The 21810-nt window shown below is 47.2% G+C and overlaps 1 protein-coding gene across 1 annotated transcript in view; it reads right to left on the bottom strand.

The window, feature by feature from the left end:
• Positions 1-15469, bottom strand: part of PDCD10 (programmed cell death 10) — an 81311-nt gene extending 65842 nt beyond the window's left edge. Inside the window, exon 1 of the mRNA XM_038748660.1 lies at positions 15407-15469. The gene's annotated coding sequence lies outside the window, so the exon portion shown is untranslated. The remainder of the gene's footprint in view (positions 1-15406) is intronic.
• Between the last annotated feature and the right edge of the window lie 6341 nt (positions 15470-21810).

Raw genomic sequence — 21810 nt, 5'->3', positions numbered from 1 at the left:
GGGACATACTGCTTCTCCACACAGCTGCAAACACAGGCCTGAGTGCAATGATCCCAGAGGTGAGAGTCCACAGTCGACAGCGGCAGAAGTATCAAGAGAAGCAGCGTGGCTCAGTGGAAAGAGCCCGGGCTTTGGAGTCAGAGGTCACGGGTTCAAATCCCGGCTCCGCCAATTGTCAGCCGTGTGACTTTGGGCAAGTCACTTCACTTCTCTGGGCCTCAGTCCCCTCATCTGTAAAATGGGGATTAAGACTGTGAGCCCCCCGCGGGACAACCTGATCACCTTGTAATTTCCCCAGCGCTTAGAACAGTGCTTGGCACATAGTAAGCGCTTAATAAATGCCATTATTATTATTATAAGTATCAGGGAACCACAGGGCAGCAGAGGAACCAGCAGCTAATCTGCTGCCCAGGAGACTGCATGAGACCACCCTGGAAGCGGAACGGCGATCCCTGCCAAAGTCTGGCAGAGTGGTTGCCCATCTTCCTTCCAAAACACATTTGGCATCAGTTTGAGATCTGTTTCATCTAGGCAGAAAAAACCAAAATACCCTAAAAACAAAGGTTTTAAACTGAGAGTCTATTTGACTTGTTTCAGCTTAGAACTGAAACGTACTTGTAATTTTGTCATTTACGGAAAATCATCTTTGGCCTTTCCCCAGCCAAAAATTTTGAGCCTCCAGAAACTTCATTTTTGACAACACAAAGAAACACTCTAATATCTTACGAGGGAGCCTAATATTCCCACTAGCCTGTGATAACGTAATCACAGATAGTCTTGAATTTGAAACAGCAAGTTACCTTCTTAGTGAGCAAATTTTTGGAAGGCCTTACAACTCATCAGGACCTTATTAAGCAGCAATAATCTGATCATCCATATTTTTACATCTGAATATATTTTACATTTTTCCCCCACTGTGGAGAAATAATATGTTCTCAAGACTTTTTATACCATTTTGCATTATATATAGAAGTATATACTAGTCATAGATTTCTTGATATATGATTTACCTTATTTCTAAAATATCAGTCACAATAAAAGTACAGTTTTAGATGATTCATACTGCTACCACTCTGCAATGATACTCACCTTCAGAGTCAATTACTTAGAAATCCAGCTACAAATATTCATAATAATAATAATAATAATGATGGCATTTATTAAGCGCTTACTATGTGTAAAGCACTGTTCTAAGCGCTGGGGAGGTTACAAGGTGATCAGGTTGCCCCACGTGGGGCTCACAGTCTTCATCCCCATTTTACAGATGAGGAAACTGAGGCCCAGAGAAGTGAAGTGACTTGCCCAAAGTTACATGGCTGACAAGTGGCGGAGCCCAGATTTGAACCCATGACCTCTGACTCTGGAGCCCGGGCTCTTTCCACGGAGCATATCAATTCACAGACCATAAACTGAATGAATATTCTGATTTTTTTTAAACTAAATTAAAACTAGTACCCAGCAACAGCCTTTTGAAAATATCCTGAAATCAATCGAATTTATTGAGTGCTGTGTGCAGAGCACTGTACTAAGCACTTATTACACTACAGTACATCCATACAAGACACATTCCCTGCCCACAAGCTTACAGTTTAGAGATGAGTTTACAGTCTAGAAAATGAAATGCATAATGGTAATTGTATTCGTTAAATGCTTGCTAAGTTACTGACACGTATGATCACTTGAGAAGACGACAGTAATAAATCTTGGTTGAATGTACTCCCATCTCTTCAGAGCTCTATTAAAGACTTAAATTTTTTGCAGGACCACACAAAAATGAAATACTTCACCGGCATCAAGAAAATAAAACAAGAACAGTGCCAGGCATTGTACTAAACGCTGGCGTAGAAACAAGGTAATCAGGTTGGACATAGTCCCTTGTCCCGCATGGGGCTCACAATCTTAATCCCCATTTTACAGATGAGGTAACTGAGGCTCCAAGAAGTGAAGTGACTTGCCCAAGGTCACACAGCAGACAACAGCGTGGCTCAGTGGAAAGAGCCCGGGCTTTGGAGTCAGAGGTCGTGGGTTCTAATCCCGGCTCCACCACCTGTCAGCTGTGTGACCTTGGGCAAGTCACTTCACTTCTCTGGGCCTCAGTTCCCTCATCTGTAAAATGGGGGTGAAGACTGTGAGCCTCCCCGTGGGACCGCCTGATCACCTTGTAACCTCCCCAGCGCTTAGAACAGTGCTTTGCACATAGTAGGCGCTTAATAAATGCCATCATTATTATTAAGTGACAGAAGCGGCATCAGAACCCATGACCTCCTGATTCCCAGGCCCGTGCTCTATCCACTATGCCACACTGCTTCTTTACTGACCCAGGAACCAGGGATACTCGGCAAAACTGGCAGTAAACCTAAAATAGGACCATTTATCATTACGCTCCACCCAATTTAATGAATCACAGGACTATAGCAGACTTTGACCAGTCACGTGATCATTCATCTGGCCTCTGTTTAAGCGACTCCAAATGGATAAGTGTATTACTTTGAAAGACCAACAAGGAAGGGGATTGTACAAACTCCCTCTATTCCAGGACCTAACGTTTTACCCTTACTGGAAGGAAGTTCTTCGTAACTAAATTCCCTGGGCTACAACTCAAAAAAAAAAAACAAACAAAAAACCCCACCCCAAAAAACTCTCGGACTTCACTGAAAGCGGTTAGTTTGAGTCTATCATGTTACCCTGCAGACACCGTTTCTCCAGGGTAGTTAACACAAATTCCATTCATATTTCCTTAAAGGTCGATTTTTCGACACCCGCCCGACTCGCTGCCTCTGAACCTTAAATTACGTCTATCCTACCGTTCCGAAGTGGACACCTTCTTTTAGACTGTGAGCCCACTGTTGGGTAGGGACTGTCTCTATATGTTGCCAATTTGTACTTCCCAAGTGCTTAGTACAGTGCGCTGCACATAGTAAGCGCTCAATAAATACGATTGATGATGACACGGTACTCTGTGAGAAGCAGATCACCTAGGATTAACTCCTTGTTCCTACAACCAGAAATATATTCTCATTAATTTTCCCTTTTGAGAGAGGAACATAACTGCCTCGCTGTTTGAGTCAATCATGTCCAGCAGTTGTCTTTATTTGGACTATAAGCTCATTGCGGGCAGGGAACACATCTACCAACTCCGATACTGTACTCTCCCAATGACTTAGTACGGTGATCTGCATGCCATAAGCGCTCAATAACATTCAGTACAGTGCTCTGCACACAATAAGTGCTCAATAAATACGACTGAATGCATGAATGAATTTAAAGACATATTTTGTATATCTACAGTTCCTTGTCTTCCTAAAGGCCTTATCTTGCCAAGTTCCTGTTACCCTCCATCGTCTGTTCCAGAACTCTTCTCTAATCTAAAGGTCAATTTGAATTTGAATTCCATCCACAAATGTTAATCTCCAGGCTTCTGAACATCTTGACATTTGTGTAACTAGTGAAATCTTATTTTAAGGTATTACCATGAATACACAAATACCTACAAAGTTTTATGTAAAGCTGACCAATTTCTAAGTATATTTTCTGGGGGGAGGAGGGGCATCTTTTAGACTATGAGCCCACTGTTGGGTAGGGACTGTCTCTATATGTTGCCAACTTGTACTTCCCAAGCGCTTAGAACAGTGCTCTGCACACAGTAAGCGCTCAATAAATACGATTGATGATTATTTTTTCACAAACCAAGGAAAAATATACTGTTTAAAGTTTCGACCGCCACCAACACGTATTGCAAATCCTACAAAAGCATCATAGTGGATATTATACAACAATTTCTTTTCATGGTATTTGTTCCACGCCAAGCACTGTTCTAAGAACTGGGACCAAAACAGAGGAAAAACAGCTCTTACCGGCAATTCGCTTACTCTCAGCTTGTTATCTCTTTAGGAGCATAAATTTAAACTCCAAAAGTTTCTTCAGAATGGACATTAATTAGCAAGGGTGGGGGGAGGAGCCAGAAAACTCTGTGATATTCCCCAAACACTATACTATAGAGCTAGTTTAGAAAGAGAATAAATATCTTTCATAGCAGTGAACAAATTCCCTTTCTCTGTGGATCTCTTGACACTGTAAGACGTTTGATGGAACTATACCCAAGCTTTCATATATTTAAAAGAAGGCAAAGTCCAACTGTTAGCGGTGGGTGGAAGGTATACATTGAGGGTGGGGCTAAAAAGTCTCTTTCCTGTAAACAAGCTCGATGGCATCCTTCAACCAGTTAATATCCACGCAACAGGAAAAAAAACACAAAAAAAACCCACTGTTTCTCGGAGATCAACTCCCATCGCCTCTGCCAACTGCTGGGATGGGCATTTCCTGTGCACAAGGCCCCAAAGCCAAAGTCATGATTTTCAGAGAAAAAAAAATAATACAAATACTGCTCCCAAATTTGCCTGATTTTCCTTTAGGATTCTGGTAGAATCCTGCAGGACAGACTGGATATTTTCCTGAGATTCCCGTCTCCCTTTGAATTTCCTGGAACTTGCCACGACCCCAACTGTGCTATAGTGTACTAAAGCGCTTAGTACAGTACTCTGCACTCAGTAAGCACTCAATAAATACAACTGATTGGCCCTACTTTCTTCTTGATCCAGTCTCCCATGTCCCGCTCTATACTGTACACTCTCTGTAGATAGGGAACGTATCATACCACTAACTCTGTTATACCGTAATAATATTAATTAGGGCATTTGTTAAGTGCTATGTGCCAGGCACTGCTCTAAGCGCTGGGGAGGGATACAAGCAAATCAGGTTGGACACAGTCCCTGTCCCAGGTGGGGCTCACAGCCTCAACCCCCATTTTACAGATGAGGTAACTGAGGTCTAGAGAAGTAAAATGACTTGCCTGAGGTCACACAACAGATAAGTGGCAGAGCCGGGATTAGAACCCATGTCTCTCTGACTCCGAGGCCTGGGCTCTATCCACTAGGCCACGCTGCTTCTACAGTGCTCTGCACGCAGTAAGCGCTCAATAAATGCGACCGACTGATTCTTTTCTTTCTCCAATAGATCACTGTCCAGCTTGTCTGTCTCCCGAAGGGGTTTCCACCTCCCTCATTCCCCACCCCTCCAATCTGGGAAACAGCCAAGTCCTCCTCCCATTCCCCCTCCTTCTGTTTATTGTTGCAGCATACTCTCCCAAGCGCTCAGTACAGTGCCCTGCACACAGTAAACGCTCAATTAATATGACTGATTGGTTCTTTTCTTTCCCCCAAAGATCACTCTCCAGCCTGTCTGCCTCCAGAAAGGGTTTCTACCTCCCTCACAGCCCGCCCTTCAAGTCGCTTCCTCTAGAGTGTAAACTTGTTGTAGGCATAGAGTGTGCCTGTTTATTATTATTTTGTACTCTCCCAAGTGCTTAGTACAGTGCTCTGCACACAGTAAGTGCTCAATAAATGATTGCCTGAATGAATGATGAACACCCAAGTTCTCCTCCCTTGCCTCAAACAACAGCTTGAGGAGGGAATGATCCCCCCACTTTTGTTTACTGCTGTAGTGTACTCTCCCAAGCACTCAGTACACTGTTCTGCACACAGCAGGCGCTCAATAAATATGACTGATTGAATCTTTTCTTTCCCTAAAGATCCTGCTGAGAGCTCACCTTCTCCAGGAGGCCTTCCCAGACTGAGCCCCTTCCTTCCTCTCCCCCTCGTCCCCCTCTCCATCCCCCCCATCTTACCTCCTTCCCTTCCCCACAGCACCTGTATATATGTATATATGGTTGTACATATTTATTACTCTATTTATTTATTTATTTTACTTGTACATATCTGTCCTAATTATTTTATTTTGTTAGTATGTTTGGTTTTGTTCTCTGTCTCCCCCTTTTAGACTGTGAGCCCACTGTTGGGTAGGGACTGTCTCTATGTGTTGCCAATTTGTACTTCCCAAGCGCTTAGTACAGTGCTCTGCACATAGTAAGCGCTCAATAAATACGATTGATGATGATGATGATCAGTGTCCATCTTGCCTGCCTCCAGAAGGGGTTTCCACCTCCCCTCACACCCCACCCTTCAAATCGCTTCCTCTGGACTGTAAACTCATTGTGGGCAGGGAGTGTGTCTGTCTATTATTATTGTTATTTTATACTCTCCTGAATGCTTACTACAGTGCTCTGCACAGATTAAGTGCTCAATAAATGCTTGACTGAAAGAACAAATGAGGAACGCCCAAGTCCTCCTCTCTTGCCTCAAACCACAGCTCGAGGAGACTGACCAGACCCTTCCCCTCCCCTGCCCTCTCCCCCTCATTTGTTCATTCATTCATTCAATCATTTATTGAGCGCTTACTGTGTGCAGAGCACTGTACTAAGCGCTTGGGAAGTACAAGTTGCCAACATGTAGAGACGGTCCCTACCAAACACTGGGCTCACAGTCTAGAAGGGACTTTGTTGTTTGTTGTAGTGTACTCTCCCCAGTGCTTAGTCCAGTGCTCTGCACACAGTAAGCGCTCAATACATTCCATTGATTGAATGAATCAATGAAGCACCTGTATATATGTATGTACATATTTATTACTCTATTTATTTATTTTACTTGTACATATCTAGTCTACTTATTTTATTTTGTTAATATGTTTGGTTTTGTTCTCTGTCTCCCCCTTCTAGACTGTTGAGCCCACTGTTGGGTAGGGACCGTCTCTATATGTTGCCAACTTGTACTTCCCAAGCGCTTAGTACAGTGCTCTGCACACAGTAAGCGCTCAATAAATACGATTGATTGATTGATTGATTGAAGGAGGAACACCCAAGTCCTCTTCCCTTGCCCTAAGCTCCAGCTCTGGGAGGGGACTGATCAGGACACCCCCCCACCCCCCAGCCCCCAGCCCCCTTCTGTTTATTGTTCTGTTTATTGTTGTAGTGTCCTCTCCCAAGTGTTTAGTACAGTGAGAAGCAGCCTGGCTCAGTGGAAACAGAGCCCGGGCTTTGGAGTCACAGGTCATGGGTTCAAATCCCAGCTCTGCCAATTGTCAGCTGTGTGACGCTGGGCAAGCCGCTTAACTTCTCTGTGCCTCAGTTCTCTCATCTGTAAAATGGGGATGAAGACTCTGAGCCCCCCGTGGGACAACCTGCTCACCCTGTAACCTCCCCAGTGCTTAGAACGGTGCTTTGCACATAGTAAGCGCTTAATAAACGCCATCATTATTATTACAATGCTCTGCAAACGGTGAGCGCTCAATAAACACGATTAGGGAAGCGGCGTGGCTCAGTGGAAAGAGCACGGACTTTGGAGTCGGAGGTCATGGGTTCACATCCCGGCTCCGCCAGCTGTCAGCTGTGTGACTTTGGGCAAGTCACAACTGCTCTGTGCCTCAGTTACCTCATCTGTAAAATAGGGATTAAAACTGTGAGCCCCCCTTGGGACAACCTGATCACCTTATAACCTCCCCAGTGCTTAGATCCGTGCTTTGCACATAGTAAGCGCTTAACAAATACCATCATTATTATCATTATTATTATTATGATTGATTGAATGAACGAGTGGGGAACCCCTAAGTCCTCCTCCCTGGCCTCAGACCCCAGCTCAGGGAGGGGATTGACTAGACCCCCCCCACCCCCCACCACCACCACTTCTGTTTATTGTTGTAGTGTCCTCTCCCCCAGCGCTTAGTCCAGTGCTCTGCACACAGTGAGCGCTCAATAACTATGATTGATTGAATGAGGAACACCCAAGTCCTCCTCCCTGGCCCCAAACCCCAAGTCGGGGAGGGGACTGACCAGACCCTTCCCCTTCCCCAACCCTCACCCTCTTCTGTATATTGTTGTAGTGTCCTCTCCCCAGCGCTTAGTCCAGTGCTCTGCACACAGTAAGCACTCAATAATAATAATAATGATGATGGCATTTGTTAAGCCCTTACTATGAAGAAGCAACATGGCTCAGTGGAAAGAGCACAAGTTAGACTGTGAGCCCGCTGTTGGGTAGGGACCGTCTCTATATGTTGCCAATTTATACTTCCCAAGCATTTAGTACACTGCTCTGCACACAGTAAGCGCTCAATAAATGTGATTGAATGAATGAATGAGTCAGAGGTCATGGGTTCAAATCCCGGCTCCCCCACTTGTCAGCTGTGTGACTTTGGGCAAGTCACTTAACTTCTCTGCGCCTCAGTTACCTCACCTGTAAAACGGGGATTCAGACTGTGAGCCCCCCGTGGGACAACCTGATCACCGTGTAACCTCCCCAGGGCTTAGAACAGTGCTTTGCGCATAGTAAGTGCTTAATAAATGCTATCATTATTATTATTATTGTGCGCTGAGCACTGTTCTAAGCGCTGGGATAGATACAAGGTGATCAGATTGTCCCAAGTGGGGCTCACAGTCTTCATCCATCCCCATTTTACAGATGAGGTCACTGAGGCCCAGAGAAGTTAAGTGACTTGCCCAATGTCACACAGCAGACAAGCGGCGGAGCCGAGATTAGAACCCACGCCCTCTGACTCCCAAGCCCGGGCTCTTTCCACTGAGCCACGCTGCTTCTCTAATAAATACGATTGACTGATTGACTGATCAACGCTTAGTATAGTACTCTGAACACAGTCAGCGCTCAATAAAGATGACTGAATGAATGAATGATCAGCGCTTAGGACAGTGCTCTGCACAGTGAGCACTCAGGAAAGTCGGTGCTCAAGAAATTTGACTGAATGAGTGATCAGCGCTCAGAACAGTGCTCGGCACACAGTGAGTACTCAAGAAACAGTCAGCGCTCAAGAAAGACGACTGAATGATCAGCACTCAGAACAGTGCTCGGCACAGTGAGCACTCAACAGCGCTCAAGAAACACGACTGAATGAATGATCAGCGCTCAGAACAGTGCTCAGCACAGTGAGCACTCAAGAAACAGTGCTCAAAGCGACTGAATGAATGACCAGTGCTCAGAACAGTGCTCGCCACACAGTGAGCGCTCAAGAAAGATGAGTGAATGAATGAATGATCAGCGCTTAGTACAGTGCTCGGCACACAGTGAGCGCTTCAGAAAGACAAGTGAATGAATGAATGATCAGCCCTTGGAACAGCGCTCCGCACAGTCAGCGCTCAAGACGAGTGAATGAATGATCAGCGCTCAGAACACTGCTTCGCACACAGTCAGCGCTCAAGAAGGAGTGAATGAATGATCAGTGCTTGGCACAGTGCTCGGCACACAGTGAGCGCTCCAGAAAGACGAGTGAGTGAATGAATGAATGATCAGCCCTTAGAACAGTGCTCTGCACACAGTCAGCGCTCAAGAGTGAATGAATGAATGATCAGCGCTTAGAACGCCGCTTCGCACACAGTCAGCTCTCAAGACTGAATGAATGAATTATCAGCACAAAGAACACTGCTTCGCACAGTGCTCAAGAGTGAATGAATGAATGATCAGCGCTCAGCACACAGTGAGCGCTCCAAAAAGACGAGTGAATGAATGACTCATCATCCCTTAGAACAGTGCTCAGCACACAGTCAGTGTTCAAGAAAGAGTGAATGAATGAATGATCAGCGCTTAGAATACCGCTTCGCACAGTCAGCGCTCAAGAGTGAATGAATGAATGATCAGCGCTTGGCACAGTGCTCGGCACGCAGTTAGCGCTCCAGAAAGACGAGTGAATAAATGAATGATCAGCCCTTAGAACAGTGCTCTGCACACAGTTAGTGCTCAAGAGTGAATGAATGAAAGATCAGTGCTTAGAACACCGCTTCGCGCACAGTCAGCGCTCAGGATTGAATGAATGAATGAATGATCAGCCCTTAGAACAGTGCTCGGCACGCAGTCAGTGCTCAAGAGTGAATGAATGATCACCACTTAGCACACCGCTTCGCACACGGTCAGCGCTCAGGAGTGAATGAATGAATGATCAGCCCTTAGAACAGTGCTCGGCACGCAGTCAGTGCTCAAGAGTGAATGAATGATCACCACTTAGCACACCGCTTCGCACACGGTCAGCGCTCAGGAGTGAATGAATGAATGATCAGCCCTTAGAACAGTGCTCGGCACACAGTCAGCGCTCAAGAAAGAGTGAATGAATGAATGAATGATCAGCGCTTAGCACACTGCTTCGTACACAGTCAGCGCTCAAGAAAGAGTGAATGAATGAATGATCAGCCCTTAGAACAGTGCTCAGCACGCAGTCAGCGCTCAAGAAAGAGTGAATGAATGAATGATCAGCGCTTAGCACACCGCTTCGCACACAGTCAGCGCTCAGGAGTGAATGAATGTTCAGCCCTTAAAACAGTGCTCAGCACGCAGTCAGTGCTCAAGAAAGAGTGAATGAATGAATGATCAGCGCTTAGCACACCGCTTCACGCACAGTCAGCGCTCAGGAGTGAATGAATGATCAGCCCTTAAAACAGTGCTCAGCACGCAGTCAGCGCTCAAGAAAGAGTGAATGAATGAATGAATGATCAGCGCTTCGCACACAGTCAGTGCTCAGGAGTGAATGAATGATCAGCCCTTGGAACAGTGCTCGGCACGCAGTCAGCGCTCAAGAGTGAATGAATGAATGAATGATCAGCGCTTAGCACACCGCTTCGCGCACACAGTCAACACTCAGGAGTGAATGAATGAATGATCAGCCCTTAGAACAGCGCTCAGCACAGTCAGAGCTCAAGAAAGAGTGAATGAATGAATGATCAGCGCTTGGAACGCCGCTTCGCACACAGCGCTCAGGAGCGAATGAATGAATGATCAGCGCTTAGAACACCACTTTGCACAGTCAGTGCTCGGGAGTGAATGAATGAATGATCAGCGCTTGGAAAGCTGCTTTGCACACAGTCAGCGCTCAGGAGTGAATGAATGAATGAATGATCAGCCCTTAGAACAGCACTCAGCACGCAGTCAGCGCTCAAGAAAGGCTGAATGACTGAATGAATGAATGAATGAATGAATGATCAGCGCTTGGAACACCCCTTCGCACACAGCGCTCAAGACTGAATGAATGAATGATCAGCGCTTGGAACGCTGCTTCGCACACAGTCAGCGCTCAGGAGTGAATGAATGAATGAATGAATGAATCGAACGTATTTATTGAGCGCTTACTGCGTGCAGAGCACTGTACTAAGCGCTTGGGAAGTACAAGTCGGCAACATCTAGAGACGGTCCCCACCCAACAGCGGGCTCACAGTCTAGCAGGGGGGGACAGGGAACAAAACCAAACATACTAACAACATAAAACAAATAGAATAGATATGTACAAGATAAAGTAATAAATATGCACAAACATATATACATATATGCAGGTGCTGTGGGGAAGGGAAGGAGGTAAGATGGGGGGGATGGAGAGGGAGACGAGGGGGAGAATGAATGAATGAATGAATGAGAGGACTGAATGAATGATGAGCCCTTCGAACAGCGCTCGGCAGTCAGCGCTGAAGAAAGAGTGAATGAATGAATGATCAGCGCTTAGCACACCGCTTCGCACACAGTCAGCGCTCAGGAGTGAATGAACGAATGAATAAGCGATCATCATCATCATCATCAATCGTATTTATTGAGCGCTTCCTATGTGCAGAGCACTGTACTAAGCGCTTGGGAAGTACAAATTGGTAACATTATAGAGACAGTCCCTACCCAACAGTGGGCTCACAGTCTAGAAGGGGGAGACAGAGAACAAAACCAAACATACTAACAAAATAAAATAAATAGAATAGATATGTACAAGATAAAGTAATAAATATGCACAAACATATATACATATTTGCAGGTGCTGTGGGGAAGAACATATATACAGGTACTGTGGGGAAGGGAAGGAGGTAAGATGGGGGGATGGAGAAGGGGACAAGGGGGAGAACGAATGAATGAGAGGAATGAATGAATGAATGATGAGCCCTTCGAACAGCGCTCGGCAGGCAGTCAGCGCTGAAGAGTGAATGAATGAATGACCAGTGCTCAGCACACCGCTTCGCACACAGTCAGCGCTCAGGAGTGAATGAATGAATGAATACCTCCTTCCCCCCAGCACCTGTATATATGTTTGTACATATTTATTACTCTATTTATTTATTTTACTTGTACATATCTATTCTATTCATTTTATTTTGTTAGTATGTTTGGTTTTTTTCTGTCTCCCCCTTTTAGACTGTGAGCCCAATGTTGGGTAGGGACTGTCTCTACATGTTGCCAATTTGTACTTCCCAAGCGCTTAGTACAGTGCTCAGCACACAGTAAGCGCCCGATTGATTGATTGATTGAATAAGCGATCAGCCCTTCGAACAGCGCTCGGCAGGCAGTGAGCGCTGAAGGAGGACTGACTGAATGAGGGTTGGAAGGCCGCTTCGCCGACAGTCAGCGCTGAGGAAAGACTGACTGACGGACCGACTGACTGACTGATGGACCGACTGACCGACTGCTGGGCGCTGGGCAGATGGTGAGCGGTCCAGAAGGACGACTGAAGGGGTGCAATGGAGGGAGGGAGGCTGAGGAATCAATCAATTAATCAATCGTATTTATTGAGCGCTTGCTATGTGCAGAGCACTGTACTAAGCGCTTGGGAAGTCCAAATTGGCAACACATAGAGACAGTCCCTACCCAACAGTGGGCTCACAGTCTAAAAGGGGGAGACAGAGAACAAAACCAAACACACTAACAAAATAAAATAAATAGGATAGATATGTACAAGTAAAATAAATAAATAGAGTAACAAATATGTTCAAACATATATACATATATACAGGTGCTGTGGGGGAGGGAAGGAGGTAAGATGGGGGGATGGAGAGGAGGACGAGGGGGAGAGGAAGGAAGGGGCTCAGTCTGGGAAGGCCTCCTGGAGGAGGTGAGCTCTCAGTAGGGCCTTGAATGCGATTCAGTAGGGCCCCAATAAATACGATTGATTGACTGATTGATTGAATAAGCGGTCAGCCCTTCGAACAGCGCTCGGCAGGCAGGCAGTGAGCGCTGAAGAAGGACTGACTGAATGAGGGTTGGAAGGCCGCTTCGCCGACTGTCAGCGCTGAGGAAAGACTGACGGACCGACTGACGGACCGACTGACCGACTGCTGGGCGCTGGGCAGACGGTGAGCAGACCAGAAGGACGACTGAAGGGGTGCAATGGGGGGAGGGAGGCTGAGGAATCAATCAATCGTATTTATTGAGCGCTTGCTATGTGCAGAGCACTGTACTAAGCGCTTGGGAAGTCCAAATTGGCAACACACAGAGACAGTCCCTACCCAACAGTGGGCTCACAGTCTAGAAGGGGGAGGCAGAGAACAAAACCAAACATCCTAACAAAATAAAATAAATAGGATAGATATGTACAAATAAAATAAATAAATAGAGTAATAAATCTGTACAAACATTATATACAGGTGCTGTGGGGAAGGGAAGGAGGTAAGATGGGGGGGATGGAGAGGGGGACGAGGGGGAGAGGAAGGAAGGGGCTCAGTCTGGGAAGGCCTCCTGGAGGAGGGGAGCTCTCAGCAGGGCCTTGAATGCGGTTCAGTAGGGCCCCAATAAATACGATTGATTGATTGATTGATTGAATAAGCGATCAGCCCTTCGAACAGCGCTCGGCAGGCAGGCAGTGAGCGCTGAAGAAGGAGCGACTGAATGAGGGTTGGAAGGCCGCTTCGCCGACCGTCAGCGCTGAGGGAAGACTGACTGACTGACCGACTGACGGACCGACTGACCGACGGCCGGACCGTGAGGAAAGACTGACTGACCGACTGACGGACCGACTGACTGACGGACCGACTGACGGACTGCTGGGCGCTGGGCAGGCGGTGAGCGGTCCAGAAGGACGACTGAAGGGGTGCAATGGGGGGAGGGAGGCTGAGGCCTGGCGGCCCCAATCAATCAATCAATCAATCAATCGTATTTACTGAGCAATTGCTATGTGCAGAGCACTGTACTCAGCGCTTGGGAAGTCCAAATTGGCAACATCTAGAGACGGTCCCTACCCAACAGTGGGCTCACAGTCTAAAAGGGGGAGGCAGAGAACAAAACCAAACATACTAACAAAATAAAATAAATAGGATAGATATGTACAAGTAAAATAAATAAACAGAGTAATAAATCTGTACAAACATTATATACAGGTGCTGTGGGGAAGGGAAGGAGGTAAGATGGGGGGGATGGAGAGGGAGACGAGGGGGAGAGGGAGGAAGGGGCTCAGTCAGGGAAGGCCTCCTGGAGGAGGTGAGCTCTCAGCAGGGCCTTGAATGCGATTCAGTAGGGCCCCAATACATACGATTGATTGATTGATTGATTGATTGAATAAGCGATCAGCCCTTCGAACAGCGCTCGGCAGGCAGGCAGTGAGCGCTGAAGAAGGAGCGACTGAATGAGGGTTGGAAGGCCGCTTCGCCGACCGTCAGCGCTGAGGGAACACTGACGGACGGACCGACTGACGGACTGACGGACCGTGAGGAAAGACTGACTGACCGACTGACGGACCGACTGACTGACGGACCGACTGACGGACTGCTGGGCGCTGGGCAGGCGGTGAGCGGTCCAGAAGGACGACTGAAGGGGTGCAATGGGGGGAGGGAGGCTGAGGCCTGGCGGCCCCAATCAATCAATCAATCAATCGTATTTACTGAGCAATTGCTTTGTGCAGAGCACTGTACTCAGCGCTTGGGAAGTCCAAATTGGCAACATCTAGAGACGGTCCCTACCCAACAGTGGGCTCACAGTCTAAAAGGGGGAGGCAGAGAACAAAACCAAACATCCTAACAAAATAAAATAAATAGGATAGATATGTACAAATAAAATAAACAAATAAATAGAGTAATAAATCTGTACAAACATTATATACAGGTGCTGTGGGGAAGGGAAGGAGGTAAGATGGGGGGGATGGAGAGGGAGACGAGGGGGAGAGGGAGGAAGGGGCTCAGTCAGGGAAGGCCTCCTGGAGGAGGTGAGCTCTCAGCAGGGCCTTGAATGCGATTCAGTAGGGCCCCAATACATACGATTGATTGATTGATTGATTGATTGAATAAGCGATCAGCCCTTCGAACAGCGCTCGGCAGGCAGGCAGTGAGCGCTGAAGAAGGAGCGACTGAATGAGGGTTGGAAGGCCACTTCGCCGACCGTCAGCGCTGAGGGAACACTGACTGACTGACTGACCGACCGACTGACGGACTGACGGACCGACTGACGGGCCGTGAGGAAAGACTGACTGACCGAATGACGGACCGACTGACGGACCGTGAGGAAAGACTGACTGACCGTGAGGAAAGACTGACTGACCGACTGACGGACCGACTGACGGACCGTGAGGAAAGACTGACGGACCGACTGACGGACCGACTGACCGACTGACTGCTGGGCGCTGGGCAGACGGTGAGCGGACCAGAAGGACGACTGAAGGGGTGCAATGGAGGGAGGGAGGCTGAGGCCTGGCGGCCCCGAGCTCGACGTCTTCCTTGAGGCCCGTCCCTCCCTCCCTCCCCGCCTCCCTCGCCGGGCCGCCTCCCTCGGCCCGGCCGCCCCCTCACCGGTCGGGCCGTCGTCGGTGCGCCCTCCGTCCCTCCGTCCTCGGCCGTCCGTCCGTCCTCCTCAGCCGCCGCCGCCTCAGCCGCCTCTTCAGCCGCCCGAGTCCGGCCAGGCCGGAAGGAGCCCGGCGGAAGCAGGCGTTGCCCGGAAACCGCGCCCCCCCCTCCCCGCGCGCGCGCAAAGCCTGCCGGGACTCGTAGTCCCCCCGCCCCCCGCCGACGCCGGGACGCCGCCCTCCGCGAACTACGATTCCCAGAAGGCCGCGGGACGGGAGGGGCGGGGCCGGCCCCAGCCAATCAGGGGGAGGTTCCCGGGAGCCGGGCGCGGGCAGAGACACACAGAGAGACGGAGACAATTGGGACAGTTGTTGCCAACTTGTACTTCCCAAGCGCTTAGTACAGTGCTCTGCACATAATAAGCGCTCAGTAAATACAAAGAGGGAGAGACACCCAGAGAGACACACAGACGGAAGGAGACCAGCGCTTAGCACAGTGCTCTGCGCACAGTGGGCGCTCAATAAATACGACTGACTGAATTCCATTTATTTGCATTAATGCCTGTTTACTCGTCTTGATGGGAGCCCACTGTTGGGTAGGGACCGTCTCTAGAGGTTGCCAACTTGGACTTCCCAAGCGCTTAGTACAGTGCTCTGCACACAGGAAGCGCTCAATAAATGCGACTGATGATGATGATGATGATGTGGACATATATCTTTTAGACTGTGAGCCCACTGTTGGGCAGGGACCGTCTCTATAGGTTGCCAACTTGGACTTCCCAAGCGCTTAGTACAGTGCTCTGCGCGCAGTAAGCGCTCAGTAAATACAGAAGGAGACCATCATCATCATCAGTGGGCACACAGTCTAAAAGATATACGTCCACATCATCATCAGTCGTATTTATTGAGCGCTTCCTGCGTGCAGAGCACTGTACTAAGCGCTTGGGAAGTCCAAGTTGGCAACATACAGAGACGGTCCCTACCCAACAGTGGGCTCACTGTCTAAAAGATATACGTCCACATCATCATCGGTCGTATTTATTGAGCGCTTCCTGCGAGCAGAGCACTGTACTAAGCGCTTGGGAAGTCCAGGTTGGCAACATCTAGAGACGGTCCCTACCCAACAGTGGGCTCACAGTCTAAAAGATATACATCCACATCATCATCAGTCGTATTTATTGAGCGCTTCCTGTGTGCAGAGCACTGTACTAAGCGCTTGGGAAGGCCAAGTTGGCAACCTATAGAGATGGCCCCTACCCAACAGTGGGCTCACAGTCTAAAAGATATACGTCCACATCATCATCAGTCGTATTTATTAAGCGCTTCCTGTGTGCAGAGCACTGTACTAAGCGCTTGGGAAGTCCAAGTTGGCAACCTAGGGAGACAGTCCCTACCCAACAACGGGCTCACAGTCTAAAAGATATACGTCCACATCATCATCGGTCGTATTTATTGAGCGCTTCCTGCGTGCAGAGCACTGTACTAAGCGCTAGGGAAGTCCAAGTTGGCAACCTATAGAGACGGCCCCTACCCAACAGTGGGCTCACAGTCTAAAAGATAAACGTCCGCATCATCATCAGTCGTATTTATTGAGCGCTTACTATGTGCAGAGCACTGTACTAAACCCTTGGGAAGTACAAATTGGCAACATATAGGGACGGTGCCTACCCAACAGTGGGATCACAGTCCAGCGCTTAGTACAGTGCTCTGCGCACAGTGGGCGCTCAATAAATATGACTGAGTGAATTCCATTTATTTGTATTAATGCCTGTTTACTCGTCTTGATGGGAGCCCACTGTTGGGTAGGGACCGTCTCTAGATGTTGCCAACTTGGACTTCCCAAGCGCTTAGTACAGTGCTCTGAGCACAGTAAGCGCTCAATAAATACGACTGATGACGATGTGGACATATATCTTTTAGACTGTGAGCCCACTGTTGGGTAGGGACCGTCTGTAGTTGTTGCCAACTTGTACTTCCCATGTGCTTAGTACAGTGCTGTGCACACAGTAAGCGCTCAATAAATACGACTGATGATGATGTGGACATATGTCTTTTAGACTGTGAGCCCACTGTTGGGTAGGGACCGTCTCTGTATGTTGCCAACTTGTACTTCCCAAGCGCTTAGTACAGTGCTCTGCACAGTGAGCGCTGAATAAATACGGCTGAGTGAATTCCGTTTATTTGTGTTAATGCCTGTTTACTCGTCTTGATGGGAGCCCACTGTTGGGTAGGGACCGTCTCTAGATGTTGCCAACTTGTACTTCCCAAGCGCTTAGTACAGTGCTCTGCGCTCAGTAAGCGCTCAATAAATACGACTGATGATGATGTGGACATATATCTTTTAGACTGTGAGCCCACAGTTGGGTAGGGACCGTCTCTAGATGTTGCCAACTTGGACTTCCCAAGCGCTTAGTACAGTGCTGTGCACATAGTAAGCGCTCAATAAATGTGGTTGATGATGATGAGACAGGCAGAGACAAAGAGGGAGAGACACCCAGAGAGACACACAGACGGAAGGAGACCAGCGCTTAGCACAGTGCTCTGCGCACAGTGGGCTCTCAATAAATACAACTGAGTGAATTCCATTTATTTGTATTAATGCCTGTTTACTCGTCTTGATGGGAGCCCACTGTTGGGTAGGGACTGTCTCTATAGGTTGCCAACTTGTACTTCCCAAGCGCTTAGTACAGTGCTCTGCACACAGTAAGCACTCAATAAATAATAATAATAATAATAATGGCATTTATTAAGCGCTTACTATGTGCAAAGCACTGTTCTAAGCACTGGGGAGGGTTACAAGGTGATCAGGTTGTCCCACGGGGGGCTCACAGTCTTTATCCCCATTTTACAGTTGAGGGAACTGAGGCCCAGAGAAGTGAAGCGACTTGCCCAAAGTCACACAGCTGACAAGTGGCGGAGGCGGGATTTGAACCCATGACCTCTGACTCCAAATCCCGGGCTCTTTCCACTGAGCCATGCTAAATACGATTGATGATGATGTGGACATATATCTTTTAGACTGTGAGCCCACTGTTGGGTAGGGACCGTCTCTGTAGGTTGCCAACTTGGACTTCCCAAGCGCTTAGTACAGTGCTCTGCACGCAGGAAGCGCTCAATAAATACGATTGATGATGATGTGCACATATATCTTTTAGACTGTGAGCCCACTGTTGGGTAGGGACCGTCTCTGTAGGTTGCCAACTTGGACTTCACAAGCACTTAGTACAGTGCTCTGCACGCAGGAAGCGCTCAATAAATACGACTGATGATGATGTGGACATATATCTTTTAGACTGTGAGCCCGCTGTTGGGTAGGGACCGTCTCTAGATGTTGCCAACTTGTAATAATAATAATAATTGATGATAATAATGGCATTTGTTAAGCCCTTAATCACTCAATCAATCGTATTTATTGAGCGCTTACTGCTTGCAGAGCACTGTACTAAGCGCTTGGGAAGTACAAGTGGGCAACACATAGAGACGGTCCCTACCCAACAGCGGGCTCACAGTCTGGAAGGGGGAGACAGGCAACAAAACCAAACATATTAACAAAATAAAATAAATAGAATAGATAGGTCCAAGTAAAATAGATACGATTGAGTGAATTCTATTTATTTGTATTAATGCCTGTTTACTCGTTCTGATGTGGACATATATCTTTTAGACTGTGAGCCCACTGTTAGGTAGGGACTGTCTCTATAGGTTGCCAACTTGTAATAATAATAATAATAATGATAATAATGGCATCTGTTAAGCGCTTAATCAATCAATCATATTTATTGAGTGCTTACTGTGTGCAGAGCACTGTACTAAGCGCTTGGGAAGTACAAGTTGGCAACATATAGAGATGGTCCCTACCCAACAGCGGGCTCACAGTCTACAAGGGGGAGACAGAGAACAAAACAAAACAGATTAACAAAATAAAATAAATAGAATAGATAAGTTCAAGTAAAATAAATACGATTGAGTGAATTCTATTTATTTGTATTAATACCTGTTTACTCGTTTTGATGTGGACATAATATCTTTTAGACTGTGAGCCCACTGTTCGGTAGGGACCGTCTCTATATGTTGCCAACTTGTAATAATAATAATAGTAGTAATAATAATAATAATAATGACATTTGTTAAGCGCTTACTATGTGCAAAGCACTGTTCTAAGCACTGGGGGGGATACAAGGTGATCAGGTTGTCCCACGTGGGGCTCACAGTTTTAATCCCCATTTTACAGATGAGGGAACTGAGGCTCAGAGAAGTTAAGTGACTTGCCTAAGTTCACACAGCAGACATGTGGCAGAGCGGTATTCGAACCCATGACCTCTGACTCCAAAGCCCGGGCTCTTTCCACTGAGCCGCGCTGCTTCAACTTGTACTTCCCAAGCGCTTAGTACAGTGCTCTGCACACAGTAAGCGCTCAATAAATACGATTGATCTGTAATTCTGTTTGCTTATATCGATGCTATTGATGCCTGTTTACATATTTCCATGTCTGTCTCCCCCCTTCTAGACTGTGAGCCCGCTGTTGGGTAGGGACCGTCTCTATGTGTTGCCGACTTGTCCTTCCCAAGCGCTTAGTACAGTGCTCTGCACACAGTAAGCGCTCAATAAATACGATTGATTGATTGATGATTGTGGGCAGGGATTGCCCCTCTCTGTTTCCAAATTGTACTTGCCAAGCGCTTAGTACAGTGCTCTGCACACAGTAAGCGCTCAAGAAATACGATTGAGTGTATTTATACCTCCTTCCCTTCCCCACAGCACCTGTATATATGTATATATGTTTGTACAAATTTATTCCTCTATTTATTTATTTATTTTACTTGTACATATCTATTCTATTTATTTTATTTTGTTAATATGTTTGGTTTTGTTCTCTGTCTCCCTCTTCTAGACTGTGAGCCCACTGTTGGGTGGGGACCGTCTCTATATGTTGCCAACTTGTACTTCCCAAGCGCTTAGTACAGTGCTCTGCACACGGTAAGCGCTCAATAAATACGATTGATTGAGTGAGTGAGTGAGTGAGTGAGACAGGCAGAGAGACAGAGACACAGAGAGACACACAGAGAGACAGACAGAAAGAGACACAGAGAGACAGAGACAAAGAGAGACAGGCAGAAAGAGACACAGAGAGACAGAGACAAAGAGAGACAGACACAGAGAGAGACAGAGCAAGACAGAGAGAGAGAGAAAGAGAGAGACAGACAGACAGAAAGAGACACAGAGACAGAGACAAAGAGAGACAGACAGAGAGAGACAGGGTGAGATAGAGAGAGAGAAAGAGAGAGACATAGAGACAGAGACAGAAAGAGACACAGAGAGACACACAGAGAGAAGGAGACAGGCAGAGAGAGACAAAGAGAGAGAGACAGAGACACACAGAGAGAGAAAGGCAGAGAGAGACAGAGAGTCACAGAGAGAGACACAGAGAGAGACAGAGACAAAGAGAGACAGACATAGAGAGAGACAGAGAGAGACAGAGAGACAGAGACAGAAAGAGGCACAGAGAGACACACAGAGAGAAGGAGACAGGCAGAGAGAGACAAAGAGAGAGAGACAGAGAGACACACAGAGAGAAAGAGAAAGGCAGAGAGAGACAGAGACACACAGAGACAGAAAGAGACACACAGAGACAGAGAGACAGACATAAAGAGAGACAGAGTGAGACAATCAATCAATCGTATTTATTGAGCGCTTGCTGTGTGGCAAGCACTGTACTAAGCGCTTGGGAAGTACAAGTTGGCAACATATAGAGACGGTCCCTACCCAACAGTGGGTCACAGTCTAGAAGGGGGAGACAGAGAACAAAACCAAACATACCAACAAAGTAAAATAAATAGAATAGATAGGTACAAGTAAAATAAATAAATAGAGTAATAAATATGTTCAAACATATATACATATATACAGGTGCTGTGGGGGAGGGAAGGAGGTAAGATGGGGGGATGGAGAGGGGGGCGAGGGGGAGAGGAAGGAAGGGGCTCAGTCTAAGAGAGAGACAGAGAGAGAGAAAGAGAGACAGAGAGACAGGCAGAGACAGAGAGACACAGAGAGAAGGAGAGAGACACAGAGACAGAGTGAGCGAGACATAGAGAGAGACACAGAGAGACATAGAGAGAAGGAGAGAGACACAGAGACAGCGTGAGAGAGACATAGAGAGAGACACAGAGAGACATAGAGAGAGACAGGCAGAGAGACAGAGACAGAAAGAGACACAGAGAGAGAGAGAAGAGAGAGACAAAGAGAGATGGGCAGAAACAGAGAGATACAGGCAGAGAGAGAGACAGAGAGAGAGACACAGAGACAGACAGAGAGAGACATAGAGAGAGCCAGAGCCAGAGAAAGACAGAGAGACAGAGACAGAAAAAGACACAGACAGAGACAAAGACAGACAGAGAGACAGAGTGAGACAAA

This window comes from Tachyglossus aculeatus, chromosome 1 (genome assembly GCF_015852505.1).
Source record: "Tachyglossus aculeatus isolate mTacAcu1 chromosome 1, mTacAcu1.pri, whole genome shotgun sequence".
Classification (NCBI taxonomy): domain Eukaryota; kingdom Metazoa; phylum Chordata; class Mammalia; order Monotremata; family Tachyglossidae; genus Tachyglossus; species Tachyglossus aculeatus.
Note: the sequence above shows the minus strand (reverse complement) of the source record. Positions and strands in the feature narration are given on the sequence as shown.